This window comes from Homalodisca vitripennis, unplaced genomic scaffold, assembly GCF_021130785.1.
Source record: "Homalodisca vitripennis isolate AUS2020 unplaced genomic scaffold, UT_GWSS_2.1 ScUCBcl_743;HRSCAF=3391, whole genome shotgun sequence".
Classification (NCBI taxonomy): domain Eukaryota; kingdom Metazoa; phylum Arthropoda; class Insecta; order Hemiptera; family Cicadellidae; genus Homalodisca; species Homalodisca vitripennis.
The window spans coordinates 18,428-34,327 of record NW_025776849.1 but is presented as its reverse complement, the minus strand read 5'-3'; the positions used below and the strand labels follow the sequence as shown (position 1 = coordinate 34,327).

At 31.6% G+C, this 15,900-nt stretch overlaps 1 non-coding gene across 1 annotated transcript; it reads right to left on the bottom strand.

The window, feature by feature from the left end:
* Positions 1–11,774: 11,774 nt before the first annotated feature.
* Trnai-aau lies at positions 11,775–11,848 on the bottom strand. The gene has a single exon. It is a non-coding gene; the product is annotated as a tRNA-Ile (tRNA).
* Between the last annotated feature and the right edge of the window lie 4,052 nt (positions 11,849–15,900).

Sequence of the window (15,900 nt, the reverse complement as noted above, 5' to 3'; positions counted from 1 at the left end):
TTTACAATTCTCTCACTTTAAAACGTAGTTTTGTATTTAGGGCGATACTGCGTACAATTGACTGTTAAACATTATAAACCCAATATATTTGTTTATTTATAACAATTTCATTAGTAACAGTTACGTTGTAAATCAGATGTTAACATGGAAATACTTAGTACTTTGAATAATGCGTTGATTTTCTAAGGTTCAAAAATACACATATGTTTAAGTAGTATTTTCTACCAGTTGATGTTATATCATCGGAGTTTCTTTATCGATTTCAAGAAGAACTATGTTGAATGCTTATAAAATGCAAATTGACTCTCTTTTCCTGGAAAACTATGTCTCGCCGGTCATTGTCTTAATTCATAATAATATAATATACCCATTGTGAAAGGAAAAAATGTAAGTTCAAATACAGTAATAAGTCAAATTTTGAGTTTTATGTCAAAAGATAGAAATTATGCCTTAGTTAAGAAAAATTGTATATTTAAAACAGTCAGCTTATTGTACATTACTCGAATTCTATAGAGTTCATGGCCAATTTTGCGTAATTCTTTGACTAATGTGACGGATCCGATTTAATATGGAGTTCCTTTAAAAATTATTTTTACAGAAATACTTTTGGGAAGCTGGTGAAAATTAACTTATTATAGTATAATTTTTGGGAACAAATCCAAAACAGGCCCTTTTCAAAATACTTAAAACTGCTGAAAAACTCTAGAAGAACACGACTTTGTAAAAAAGTACAATAGGAAGAGAAACTCACGTGCAATTAAAACACACACGATAAAAGAAAACAGGTAAAAACGGACATATAGGATTTGATAAGGATTCTTGTTTGAAATGGAATGAGCAGCGTCTGCCACAAATGTCCGAGGTAAGTTATTTTAATTATCTGCAGGTCTCAAACATGCAGTAAGCGTTCATTATCTTCCAACTCACACAGTTTTGTGTGATTCTTTGTCAACGTTTGATAGAGTTGAAATAATAGAGTTTTGATAAATGAGTATGATTTAATTGTGTAATTTATAGTGGACTTTTATTTTAATTTTTTTCAGTTATTTCATAATATACATTTTTTAATTGAGAAATGAATCTTAACACGGTCTAATGTTAGTATATGATCTATATTAGAATTAAAATATACAATTTTGATGATTTCAAATTTTAAACCAGTTATCAAACCAGGTAGTGTAACTATGTTAATGTTTACTTCGCAGAGATGTTTATTAGATGAGCCTGGACCGGAACTGTGGTCTGACGGAAGTTCAAACTAGTCAGATTGGCATAATTCCGTTCATTTGAATCATTCCTGACCCTGTTATACTATTTAATTAGTTTATAATGTTCATGATCAGCTAATACAAGTTTTCTTGTAAATGTTTTGAGTTATAATAGAAGGAATATATATCTAAACAAGAGATGAAGAAATAAAGATACGAATTCATACTTTTTTCGAAAATATTAAAACTAGGGTGTGAAAGAAGTTAAATAATTATTATTCTTAAACATAAAAAAATTGTAGAACGTGGGATTTGAATATTTAAATAGAATAAAAACTTACTTTCTTAAAAATTGTAAATATTAAAGCTTTGTGAGGATTATAAATATAATTATCAAAATAAACTTTGACGAACACCTAAATAAAAATGATTCCAATAATTAAGTAGTTTACACTTTCTACTTTAGTGATGGGGAATAAAATAGTATTTAAAAATTGTAATATTATAAACTATCGTTACTCCTAAGGCCGACCCGTATTGAGGCTTTTAATTTTCTAAAGTTATAAAAGACAAATGTTTACTTAGAAGAAACCATATATAACTTGTATGTTACACATATTAATGATACGTAATGAAATGGGGTAAATAGTGACGGGGGATAATATTTAAACAATAGAAATATTATAAACTATCTTTGCTCCTAAGGCTCATCGGTATTTACGCTCTTGAATTTTTAAATTATCGAAGACAAATGTTTACTTAGAAGAAATCATATCTAACCACCAGATGACATATTATATTAATGATAAAATTATCCTAAATCTATGTTAAGGTGAAATTTACTCATATACATTTTCCAAATGGTGGATTTTCACTACATCAAGAAGCAAGGCTTGAGTTGACGTAAATGGAAGGAGGCGTACTGAATGGATGTGACAGTTCCTAGAGCTGAATAGAAGGCGAATTCACTCGGAATAACTTTCCATCACAGTAGTGAAACAAATTAAATTTCGCTTTATTACTTTTATTTATTGCGTATAAAGGACATAAAAATTCAGTTATTGGATCATCAGATTAAAAAACAACGACTGCGAAGTAATTTCAAGACTTTTACTCAGCCTATATCCTTATAAATAGGCTATTCTGACGTTTTAATACTTTGGGTACAAATATAAAAAACTAACTGAAAAACGATTTTAACAATTAAACAAATCTCAACGAAGACAATTCGTTCACACACCATACATACTCTTTAGTAGCATGTATTATCGTATTTCCAATGGTAGTACATTATTTTTTACAACAATAGAGTACAGTTGTACTAGACTCTACTCAGTCCTCTAATCCTTCAATACAACAATACAAACACAACGTAATAAAAGGTTAGAAAAACTGTTATTTACCTTTTACATAGCATGTATCCATGTAGGTACATCACCCTGACTGTGTATAATCACAATTATTGTTAGAAACACTCGATATAATATATATATATATATATATATATATATATATATATATGTATATATATATATATTACATCAAGAAAAGTTACTTAAAACACAAAATTAATGTAAAACCTACTAACACTTTTCATTTCAATATCTACACTACAACAGTTGTCACCCTGTATATGTAAAAAGATAAATTCCCAAAAGCTTGGCTACACGAGCAACTAAATTATGCAGTGATAGTGAAGATCTTAAAAATTACTTTAGTAACATATATGATGCTTTTTTAAACGAGGATATCCTGAGAAGCGATTGAATGAAAAGCTACAGCTCAATGAAAGTAACCTTAATAATAATTATGTCAAAAGGAAATATATATATATATATATATAGATATATAGATAAACACTCAAATTTTAATTTTAACAACCGCAATTAATACTCAATGTTTCAATCGCTTTATAGTATTCAGCGTTTTCAATACTCAGAGCGCTTTATTTTCTGATAGAGTGATTCCTGGAACGTTTATCCTACCTAAGACGGCAAACCGTTTAAAAGTTTAATATTTATCTTATTTAAATTGTTGCCTTTTTAAATGAATACATCTAATGAAGTTCGGTTTGCTGTATTACGTTTTAATATTAAAGGCCTAAACAATAATATTCATTTTGACCTAGGACACATTTAAGACTGCCTTGATACTTCCCACGTGTCGCTCCTCTAATCCAGACGGGTGATGATTTTTGCATTTTGCAAAGTTTGTAGATTTGGATGCTTCTAGATCTTTTACACACCTATAAATTATACTGCCTATTTTACTGTTTTATTATAAGTTTTTTCAAAAGAAATACCTTTGTTAAGACGTCACAGGATATAGACCCTAAGTACTCACAGCAAGTGTGTTGTTGTGTCATCTCAATCTCCCCTTCCTAACCTCTAAACCTCAGCATAAAAGCTGTCGTCTATAACGCGAGGGGAACCTTTCACTTTTTATCTTTGAAACTTTCCCCCTTTTATGAACGTCTAAAGCGTTTTATCGCATATTGTTTTCAGTGAGTCTCTAAACAGTTTTCATAATATTGGAAACATCTCTCTCAGCTCTTTTGTTCTGAAAACATGCTTTATCTGAGTTCTGGTTTGTAACAGCTCTTCCATCCTTATTAATTTTGTGAGATTTTCTGATGTAATAAAAACGTCCAAGTCAAGTTTTTTTCTTCTTACTTATTCATAAATAAAAATAATTTTCTTTGCGTCATTTTTAGCTGTCTGTCTATCTGTCTACATGCACGATATCCTGAGACTAAACTAACCTTATCTTAAAATTATGCATGAAGCATAATTTCTATATATACTACATCGCATTTGATGATGATACATAGTACTCCAAGCTATTTAGTGGGATGTTAGAGACGTTTTTAAATTGATCTTACGGGTAATTATAGTGGCAACGAGAAAATATGATACAGTCGTATACAATTTTAACATGCGACATAGACATACTCTATCACAATGAAATTACTTTTAGATTTAAAATTCGGCATGCAAACTCAGCGAGGCCTGTTACAGTGATTTATTGTACTCCTATCTTGTTTTGTATAAAAGCTAATTGTATATAGTGGTTTCAGTTAAGAATATTAAGATTAAAATGATTTACTTTTGGTCTCTAGTCAGTCAGTTCTCTGTGATTCGTTGGTGAGTGTAGACCTATTGCGACCAGCATTCTGTAGTTCAGTTTTAATAATGAGCAGTGTTTTGTTTTTATCAAGTGAATAGTTTAGAGTTGCGATTCCTGAATTTATGCGTGTTTAAACGCTCTGATATGATTTGTTTATTTTAATGTAGATTGAAGTTATGTGTTAGGTTAGTATTCACCTGAAGAAAAAAATAAGATTGCAGAGCTCGAAACGTACTGTTACTGATTGTATTGTATCACTAAACAAATGCAAATTTTCGGAAAAAAACTTGTTTCCTTCACAATCCTTCCATCGTCAAAAACAAACTTCAAACAAAGCATTTGCTTATATTTTGATATTGCGTATCAAAGAAATATACCGCACTATAATAATACTAAACGAACATGTTTTCCTCATTACAGTGAGGGTAAGTTGAATATCTACTGAGGAAAGATCATTTTGTTTCATCTTCCCAAGTACACCACATACATAAATAACACTAAAACCTGCACGTTACGATTCCTTTATCCCTTGATCTGGAGGGGTGCCACCCTTAATTGTTATCAAGGTTCAGTCCTTATCCGGGAGAAAGCTTTTTATGTCCACCGCAAGCCCTCTGGACTTTTAACCTCAAAGGACGTGCTGCCCCTGATCTCTAGAGTAGTAATGTTCTGGGTCGAGTATCCCCTGTATGTTTACTCTCCTGGATTGTCATTGTCCATTCTCCCATCGTCCTTCTACCAGTGTGTGGCCAGTGCGTATAAATAATAGACTAGAAATAGTATTTCACTACACTGATTGCTTACTTTATTTCATTACTTTTAAATTGTTTTGTCTTGTCCCAAATTCAATGACTGAAGTAATGCGTAACTAATATGTAGCATGAGTTTTAAATGTTCTGACCATCATTTTTACATTTCATCAGAAACGAATTCCAAGCGATCATTGGTGATTGTTGGATTGTTTATATGTTGAATTGAATATTAAATAATTTAGCTCTTACTTCTCATGGCACTGTGTTATAGTGTAAAAAAATTATAAAAATGTATATTTCCTGCGTAATAATAATAATAAATTTATTTATTACTGTAATTTACAAGTTGTATGGCATCCCTTTGTTTCGTACTAATTAATCCTTTGTAATTGTTTAAATCTGTCGTTTTTTTTTGCGTTAGTATCACAAGCCCGTAATGCTCGTACAAGGTATTCATATATACGTTTTTAAATTATGGTGGAGAATCTTATTCTGAATGCCATTATCAGAAAAAAAATGTTCTTGAAGTTCTGTCTTAAAATTCCTACGAAATCTTCCAAATAGGGGGAAGTAGAAATAGAAATAAATACATATCAATGAATTTTTATAAATTATTAAAATACAAAACAACCGCTGTGATGCATTACGACATTTAAAATATTGCAAATAATACAACCACTAGGATGCCATCGGTGTTTTTTTAATTACATGAGATACCGTTTTTCTGAATCTAGATACATTGTAAAACGATATATTAAAATAACATTTTTATATTCAAAGAAAGATATTGCAGAACATTGCATTGCATAGTTTTATATCTTCTAACAATATTCAGCGGTTAATTTAAAAATAGGTCCATTTAAAATAACAGGTTGTAAAAATACATTTAGAACATTGCAATTTAATGCTCATTTACCTCAAAAACCACTATCAAATCCTGCCAGAGATAACTATAATTATATATGATTGGAGAATTTGAAGGTTGATGCACAGTTTTAATAAATTAGTTTCTTGTTATAAATATTTCAGGAGTGCAAGACATACACGCACTAATGATATATGGTGTGTTTAGTTTCTGTGTTAAAAACCTTGATATTGTTGGTAATGAAAGTCAAAGTGATGTAAGCGAAATAGTTCTGCTATTTTCCAACAGATAGCGTGCGCTGTCTGCCAACGTGCAGTGATATTCCCGCGTTTCCGCCAAGCTCATTGATGGTGGCCTGACGCCTAACTATTGTCACGTGACGTTATCTGGTAAAATATATGGTTAAACCTACTTCAAATGCGCACGAAGTACTGTAATTCCAAAAAGGTTTTTCTATTCCCCGATCAAGAACTCTGAATAATTAACTTTCTTGTAAATTAGGACAATTAAATAATCTATCATTAATATAGCATTACAAAATTACAAAAATGATATTATGTCAAATGTATAAATAAAAGCTGAAGATGTACATAAGTTTAAAGTGTAATTTAAGATTTACATTAAGTAAAGTCCAAAACCAATCCTAAAAATTAGAACTTTATGTTGTAATAACTTATATCAGGTTTTCCCTTCATCGTGTATATTTCCTAAACAACCCCTTTATAATGATGTACATCCTTGAGTAATGCTTACGTTGAATATTTTACCTCCTTGTAAATCATCCTCCATTGGGTGTGAAAAGTCACTAACTCCCTTAAAAACTATTTCTTAAGTCCAGTATTCATTTACTAAGTTTAACTTTCACAACTTGAGCCAAGAAATGATTATTAAACCATATAGAACAAGACCTACATTGCAAATGTTTCAAGCTTTAAACCAGAATAATTTTTTTAAAGGGGGTACCTTTTGAGGTCAGTTCTGTGTTGTTGTACTCTGCTAATACAGACCTATAATTTGGTATACTACTCGACCTATGCAGTAATGATTTTCTAAGTTTTATTGCTTCACCTGTAATCGTTCGCGAATTATCAAGCCCGTGCGGGACTTTTATAACACCCTGTACATAATGTGTTTAAAACTAGTGGACTGTATAATATATGTTGTAAAAAAAGATGAAATTTGAATAAAGTATTTTAAAAACTAGAAATTGCGGTATGGGATGATAGGATAAAGTGAAAGTACATGAGCTTTAATCAAACACGTAATGTAAACAAAACAATAATAACAAACACAATAATGAATAGCAACAAGGATGTTTAAATCAGGTGGGTAAATGGTTGCACTGTCCATAGACCACTATACTTATATTGAAATAGACTATATATGTATATAATAAATGTGTACATCTATCTTACTGATATATATATATATATATATATATATATATATATATATATATATATATATATATATATAAAATAATAGTTTTATTCTTAAGCAGTTTGATACTGAACATCTTTTGCATGGCCTCAAATACATCATACACTTTATATAGAAAAAACTTAATTTTTTAAGAGAACAATAGTTTTTAATGCATTGCTCACAAACAGCCTTTGCCAGGAAAGTTTCAGTGAAATGATACTCTGTGACAATGAAATGATAAACATTCAGATAGAATAATCACTAACTTATCTATTACCAATTGTAGAAAGGTTTAAAAAATCTATTCATTGGAATGATTCAGATCTTCATTCATGTCCTACAAGAGAAACAACAATGATAGAAGAGTCGCAAATTAAATGCTCATAGTTTATTGAAATGAAATAGAAATGAAAAAAAAACAAGAAGTAAGAAAGTTCGATATACATAGATTATTTTTACTTTAAATGATGTAAACAGTTAACTCGTAATAGGTGAAAATTTAATCTCAGAGAGATATCTGTTGCTTAACTCAAATAAACCGTGGGCAGTCGACTGTATGATACGATTATCACTGCCACCGCTCAACTCTCCTGGCCTTATCCTTACTGTCATCGAGCCTCTCATAGCAATTCACAGACATTACACTAAAAATGTTTTCTTTTTCCAGTTGAAAATATGAAAATGTAAACTCAGAGAGATAACTGTTGCTTAACTCAAATAAACCGTGGACAGTCGACTGTATGATAGGATTATCACTGCCACCGCTCAACTCTCCTGGCCTTATCCTTACTGTCCTCGATCCTCTTATATCAATTAACAGTGGTCACTTTATAAATAGTTCTTTTTTCCAGTTGAAAAGATGAAAAAGTAAACTCAGAGAGATAACTGTTGCTTAACTCACATTAAACGGTGAGCAGTCGACTGTATGATAGGATTATTACCGCCACCGCTCAAATCTCCCGGCCTTATCCTTACATGTCCTCGAGCCTCTCATAGCAATTAACAGAGATTACACTATAAATGTTTCCTTTTTCCAGTTGAAAAGTTGAAAATGTAAACTCAGAGAAATAACTGTTGCTTAACTCACATTAAACGGTGAGCAGTCGACTGTATGATAGGATTATTACTGCCACCGCTCAACTCTCCTGGCCTTATCCTTACTGTCCTCGAGCCTCTCATAGCAATTAACAGTGATCACATTATAAATAGATCCTTGATAGTTGAAAGGGTAAAATGTAAACTCAAAGAGTTAACTGTTGCTTAACTCACAGGAACCGTGTTCAGTGACTGTTTAATACGATTACTTGTACCGCTCAACTCTGAAGCCTTCTACTTTCAAGCTTCCTCAAGCCTAGTATATCGATATGCTTACATATTAGTTTCAATTACTTACATTTAACTTATTTTGCTAAAGCTGTTTTGCCTCATTTTATGTAATAGCTAAAGAAATATATCGTTGTATCTTTAGCTGCTCTAAAAATTGATACAAAGAAACTCATTCAGTCTGTTGGGTCAATGGTTTTATTTATGTCTAACCAACCATTTATAATGGGCAAGTTTATGTAACGGCCAGTATATATATATATATATATACATAAATATAAATATATATATATATTTATATATATATAATATATAATATAATATATATAATATATATAATATATATAATATATATATATATTACTGTACTCTGTTGTAACCAATAGAGTAGTATTAATCTTATTTTATATATTTCTGAAGAGTTCTTTGCAGTTCATACCGGCGGTAGGGTGGTTTTATCATACAAATTATTGAATTACTAAACAGTAAAATCTATTGTTTCTGGTTCCTAGAAGAAATGCAGCCACAATTCTCATAACACTAGGAATTCTAAGTTTTAGCCGATTCCAGTTATCCGTTGATGTGGAGGGGTGTCACCCTACAGGTCGACGTAATTGTTATTAAGGTTAGTCCTCATCCGGGTGAGAGCATTTTATGTCCACCGCGAGCTCTTAAACTCTCAACCTCATAGGACGCTGCCCCTTGATCTCTAGTGATGCTTCCTGGGGTCAGCATCCTCCGTTTGTTTACTCTCGTGGATTGTAATTGCCCAACTCCCTTGTCTTTCCACAACAGTTCGTGGTCAATTTCAATAACTATTAGATGATAAATATAGGTTTTCATTATAATGATTACAATAAAGTTAAATAGTTTAATTTGATAGCACAAGGCTGATGTACGATATAATATCTAGGTTTAAATTGAAATACTTCTACCCTCTTCCTCACGTACGGTACCAAACGATCGTCGATCGTAATTAGATAGTTGATATATTCTTTAAATATTTGAAACTTAGACTTCACAGGTTTTAATACATATTATTTTTAACTAACTTTTGTTGGAAACAGTTTAATTTATATTTTATAATCTCAAAGTACTGGGAATCACATATAGTAGGCCCATTAAACTTAAAATGTTCCTTGTACGATTATCAATAAAATAATATCACAATATATTTACCATATGTTTTATAATGTTAAAGAAATTAAACATTACAAAAGCACTTTTCTGTACTTGTAGTTTGCCCACTATTACGTTCAATTAAACTCAAAGAACCATCAAAAAAATCTTCTGAGATGTATAAGATTATAATTTTAAGGGTCAATATTTTTACTTTTTATTAATTCGTTTGTTAATTTATGGTTTTTGATAGTGCAGGACACATTTTATTGCACCAACACGTCGACTATGATCGCTGTGATATAACCTTGTGTTGCAGTGGCAAGTCGGAGTGCTAAATGTTTCTGCAGTTTCCCGCTAGACAGCGCGAACTCATAGAGCAGCTGTTATTGGCAACCAGCAACGTTCTCCTGCAATCCCTCCAAATATGGTAGATTGCCGCCAATCTCTTGCCACGTGACTTGAGTTACCGATAAATTAAGTCATTGGGTAAAATATGGTTGGGACTACATAAATAAATACAGTTTATCGGGAGTGCAGATGGCCGAGTGGTCTAGGACGTTGGACTTTGGGTCTGAGTTAGAGATAGCGCAAGTTCAAATCCTGTCTATGACCTTTGTACTTTTTATCAGTACCATTGACCTTGTACTGAATCGACTCTCCCTCTTATTCTGTTTGATAAGATCCTCGCACAGGCCAGTGGCCCATGAGGACGGGCAGAATAAGGCTCAAAAGGGGATTGGTCTCTCATTAAAAAAGTTTGCATTGATTTAAAAAATACTGTATCTTCTCGCTTGAGTTTTGTTACAGCCTGATGTACTTTCTCGTAAAATAAATAGATTAAAATATAGTCTTTATTTATTATATTTTATTTGCATTTTGCTAAAATAGTCATATAAAGTTACTACTATTCAAATTTTGAAGACAACAATTATATATAACATTTTGAAGAATTTGTCAACGTTTTAGTTCCTAATTTAAAACGTTGCTTGTTGACTTAGAACAAGAAGCTGAGAAGCCTCTAATTGTATTTAGTTATAAAAAGCTTCGTAGCTTGATTCCAGAGTGATGGTATAATCAGGTCGGGTACAGTTTTGGGATAGGGGTCGCCTTCCGTCGAGATCCACTGAGGAGGGAAAGCGGGCACTATCATATTTTCTTGGAGGAAGATGAGGCCAGATCTGGTTCAGCTTCTTCCAGTCAAAGTAGGTAGGGGGAGAGCACCTCCTCATATGTATACCATCGTTTAGGTTAGCAACAAGGTTTAACACTAAGAGAGCTTCACTTACTCCAACAGTGATCCTCCAACACCAACCCACTGAGCTTTAACCAAAATCGTATCTTCCTCCTTGGAGATGGGTGATTATTCAAACTCAGTGATAGTTGGATAAATATAATATATTAAATCAATATACGACTAGATATTAACGGTAGGGTAGTATTAACGGTAGTAAAAAAGAAAGCTTTTAAAGGGTGATATATGTTCCGCTAAAAGAAGAATAGGCTTCCTTTAAGTATAATATTTATTTCTTAACTTTGGTTTATTTTTATTGGGTTTAACTACACTGTGATTTAACTAAAAAGAACTTATTTCTGTGACAAGCTTTATAAATTGAAGAGTGGTTTTACATTATGGTTTTTTAATTAACTAAATTACTTGCTAAATGGTATGGAGTTGACCATGTAAATGATTAGCATATGGTTGAGCTTTCACTCTTCACGTTCTGCAATATATCATAAAGATTGTATGTAAATCGTCGTTCTGAATTGTCAATCGATATCCATGTATATTAGTGAATTATATGTTTAAAAAATTGATGTGCGTTGTTCCAATCGGCAAAATTCATTGTAAATATTTGTTGTACAAGAGTAACATGTTATTGACTGTAGACTAGAAATTATAATCTGTACCTTTACTTTACTCATACGTACACTTTTATTACTTTAATAAAAATTAAGTGGCCCATGAGGGGATCGAACCCGCGACCTTCGCGTTATTAGCACGACGCTCTAACCAACTGAGCTAATGGGCCGATGTCATAAGCTCATACATAGAAATATAGAGTAGTGTCTTCTACACTAGGACATTATTGTCAAGTTTCATAGATTATCGATGGTGTGAAGCAAATAATTATCCATATATCAAATCTTATCTGACTTGATTCATCTCTCAAATATGTTGAAAGAGAAATAACCTAATCAAACCTTTTAGAACAGAAATTTTATTCTTAAAACCGATTTGTCTTAATAAAGGTTACAGATAAAAATGTAAAGTTATTATGACCTTGTTTTTCTTAAAGATAATTTACAATAAGTGAACTTTATATTTTAAATTATTTTTAAACGTGGTTTTACTTTCACCAACTTATAGTTTTGTAACTAGAATAAAATATTTACAACAGATTCATTGTTGGACGGGTCACACGGCATTCACTAATCACGTAATCAATTATATGAAACCGGCAAACCAATCTAAAGTATAAAACTTTGCACTAATAGATTAATAATAGGGTAACATCCGTAAATATAATAATTAAAATATTTATTCTTCATTTAGGTTCGAAGTGTTGACCTTGTGCGACATAAAGTGTAGTATATATATCATGTGAGATACCGCTTGCGTTTATGCACAGTAATATTTGATGAATTCTACAAAATTCTCTTAGAGTGGGAAATCAATTTCGGGTTTGGAAAATGATTTAATGTTATCACTGTACGTGGCATTTAAGGAGTTATGAGTTGGAAATTTAGACATTTTGTAAACAGGCTCAAAAAGGAGCGTTCCTCTGTCCTCTTCTATTATTTTTACTCATTCTATTAACTGCTCACATCGCGAGTATCGTGTCTCTGTCGTTCTTCTTTTACCTTAACTCTCCCAGCTCGCTCCATGTCAGGTAGAACGAGCGCAGTGATGTAAGTAAGCCTTATAAATAAACTTCGCTTTGACCATTAACTGCTCACATCGCGAGCAGCGTGTCGCTGTCGTCTTCTTTCACCTTTTACTTACCCAGCTCGCTCCATGTCCCAGGGGAAGAGTTTATTCACTCGATATATTCAATCTTTTCAATGGCTTATAGCCGCAACATCTGTTTTTACAACAGATTTATAGTCTATAATTTCCTCCGTGTTACATGCTGGCTTTGGGAAAGCCTAATTTTAACATCTTCAAGTAGAATATAGAAACTAGTTATAACTGGAAAACTTAATTAAAAACGTCTACTACAAAATTGGGAAATTAATCCACGAATATATTTTTTAAGTAAATCCAACTTTGACCTATACTACGAGTATATTTAGTATAATAAGTTTTTCTAAATAAAAAAAGCTATTTCTGACATATTTAAAATGTTGGGGTAGTTATACTGGAACTAGTTTCTAAAACCTTACGTTATTTTTTGTTTAAAAGAAATAGTTTGCACTGAAATAATTTCAGGAAAAGAAGACAATTTTACAGAAAAATATACAAATTTTGTCATGAAAATGTTCACTTTAAATAAAAAATTTGTGGTAACACTTCGAAACCGTTCTCTTCCAGAAGAAAATAGATTGTGTATACTTAGTATGTAAAATCATTGATTTTTTATTATGTTACTTACGTAACTATAACTTATTACTAAAGCCCTCTTTGTATTTGAACGAAAAAAAGATAATTTTCAGAATAATAGCTAATAGTGATATCATATTTTAAACTAGAGGAACATATTCAAAGTATGTTTTGAATTACAACATAAAAGCGAATATATGTGGTCTTTAATATATTTTATTGAGGTCAGTTTGAAAACTAAAATATGTACAGTAGTTTTTGTATTATTTAAGTTCATTAGCAGAAATAGTTACCTTAATATAATATACACATTATAACATGTTGACCCTTCTTATTACTGTTATTTATTTTGTTCTTGTTGTTATGGTAATACACGACCTTTCGTAATCATTACTTGTTTTTAGAATTATTAAGGCACTGTCTTGTCCAATTATTGAGTTATTTATGTTTTTTTTTTGTTAATAGTATTCATTATTACTTATTTTATTGTTATTACCTGCTGAGTTGAATATATTTTCCCACAAGAAGGACGTAGACAGTGAGGGGATCAAAGCGGTCCGGAACCTCCAAGTTTTAAATTTTTTCAATTACATTTTTAGTAAACGAGTATTATTATTTAAATAATTCAGTATTAGTAACATGTACTGCTGAAAGATCATTATCAACAAAGAAACGGGTCAAGAACTTTTTAAGGAACAAAATGGGCCCTTACTCTTTGTCCACTACGGGAAAAAAATATCAGATGTCTGGACCCGCCAAAAACTTTTTCCTGGCTACGTTCTTGTCCCAAAATATTTGATTTATTGTTTTGGCTCTCACCATTAACAATATTTGCCAATATCTGCTGTTTATTTCTGGTTAATTTATCGATTTAACTTGCGAATATGTTAAAAGATTAGTGTTGCTTATTCCATATACATACATATATATATATATATATATATATATATATATTTATATATATGTTTATATATATATAATTTCAATAAACATTGAATCACAAAAAGTACTTGCTCCGCCGGTACTCGAACTCGGATCTCTCACTTGCCGGGTGAATGTGCTACCATTACACCACAGAGCCCTTACTTTTTACGATTCAATTATTTTGTATTTGGCTGTTTCTTTCACATATGTGTTTAAATAACCAAACTAACATATGATCGGAAAACCAAATACCTGTCAAATGACTTGTTTACATTCATTAAATTTGTATAAGTGGCAATAGCCTAATTTAATTTCAATACAAATTGAATCAAAAAAAGTACTTGCTCCGCCGGGACTATATAAGAAAATATTTTCACTAAAACGTCACTGAAGATAGAACCTTGAAGGTCACCGCAAGTGAGTTGTTGTGTCATATCCCCTCCCCCACAGCCCCTAACCCTCAGTATAAAAGCGGTTTTCTATAAAGCGAGGGGAGCCTTTCACTTTTTATCTTCTAAACTTCCTTCTTTCACGAGCGGCCAAGGTGATTTAACGTGTATTGTTTTGATCTATAATGCATTTTCATAGTATTAAAAATATCTCTCTCGATGCTTTTTGTCAATAAATATACTTTATCAATAAAATCTTGTATCAGATTTTCTCATCAGTTTTGATAAATTTTTACTCATATTATTTTATTTCCAGTTGTTAATGATTCAAAACAGGAAAAAATTACAATTGAGTTATTGTACAGTGGCCCCCATTGAAGATGAAGACGTGAACTCGAGAAGGTGAACTGTACTAAATAAAAACTATAGTGTATGTTTTTCCTGTTTTCCTATGATTGTGTCTTTTTAGCACTCTTTACATAGATATATATATCAGTATACATACAGGTACATCATCATGAATGAGTCTACTCTCATTCGCATGTCTCCCACATCATATATTGCCTAGGGAAGGGGTAAAGACGTCATCTTTCAAACTAATTTTCTTTAAAGAATCTGCCGATTAGGATTGAGAGAAAAGTATTTTTCTCGTATATTCAACTTAACGCTAGTATGTCTGGCTTTCTGAAGAAACTTAAAATTATAATTTAAGCGGGTACAAAACATTTTTGGAATTTCCGGTCATTTCTTCTATATTTTTTAAGAAAAAGAACTGTTGGAGACATTCTTTGTTGAAAGTTTGTTATTTAGGATGGAAGGTTTGACAGGATAACAGGATTTCGGACATTTACCATCGTTATGGTTACAAAAGGTATAACACAACGTTTCGAGGATTGGAATCTATCATCTTCGTCAAGTGGGGGAGGTATTAGTACTTACAAAAAAAAACAGAAAAATGTCATCTGAAACAATGGGTTAAGAAGGCGATGGTCAGGAGGGGGAATGGGTAAATGCAGGCCACTTTCAGCTCTTATGTTTTGGACTTAGTCCTTAGTGTCATGGTGTGTGTACGTTTAAAGAGGTTGGAAACACATTGAAAAAAAATAGACTAAGACTGTATCTCAGGAACATTTATTATTTCACCTCAAGATAGAGCTACATTATTATTAATTACAGTGTGTGAAAATATATTGCCCAAACCGGGATTCAAACCTTGGACCTTGGGATG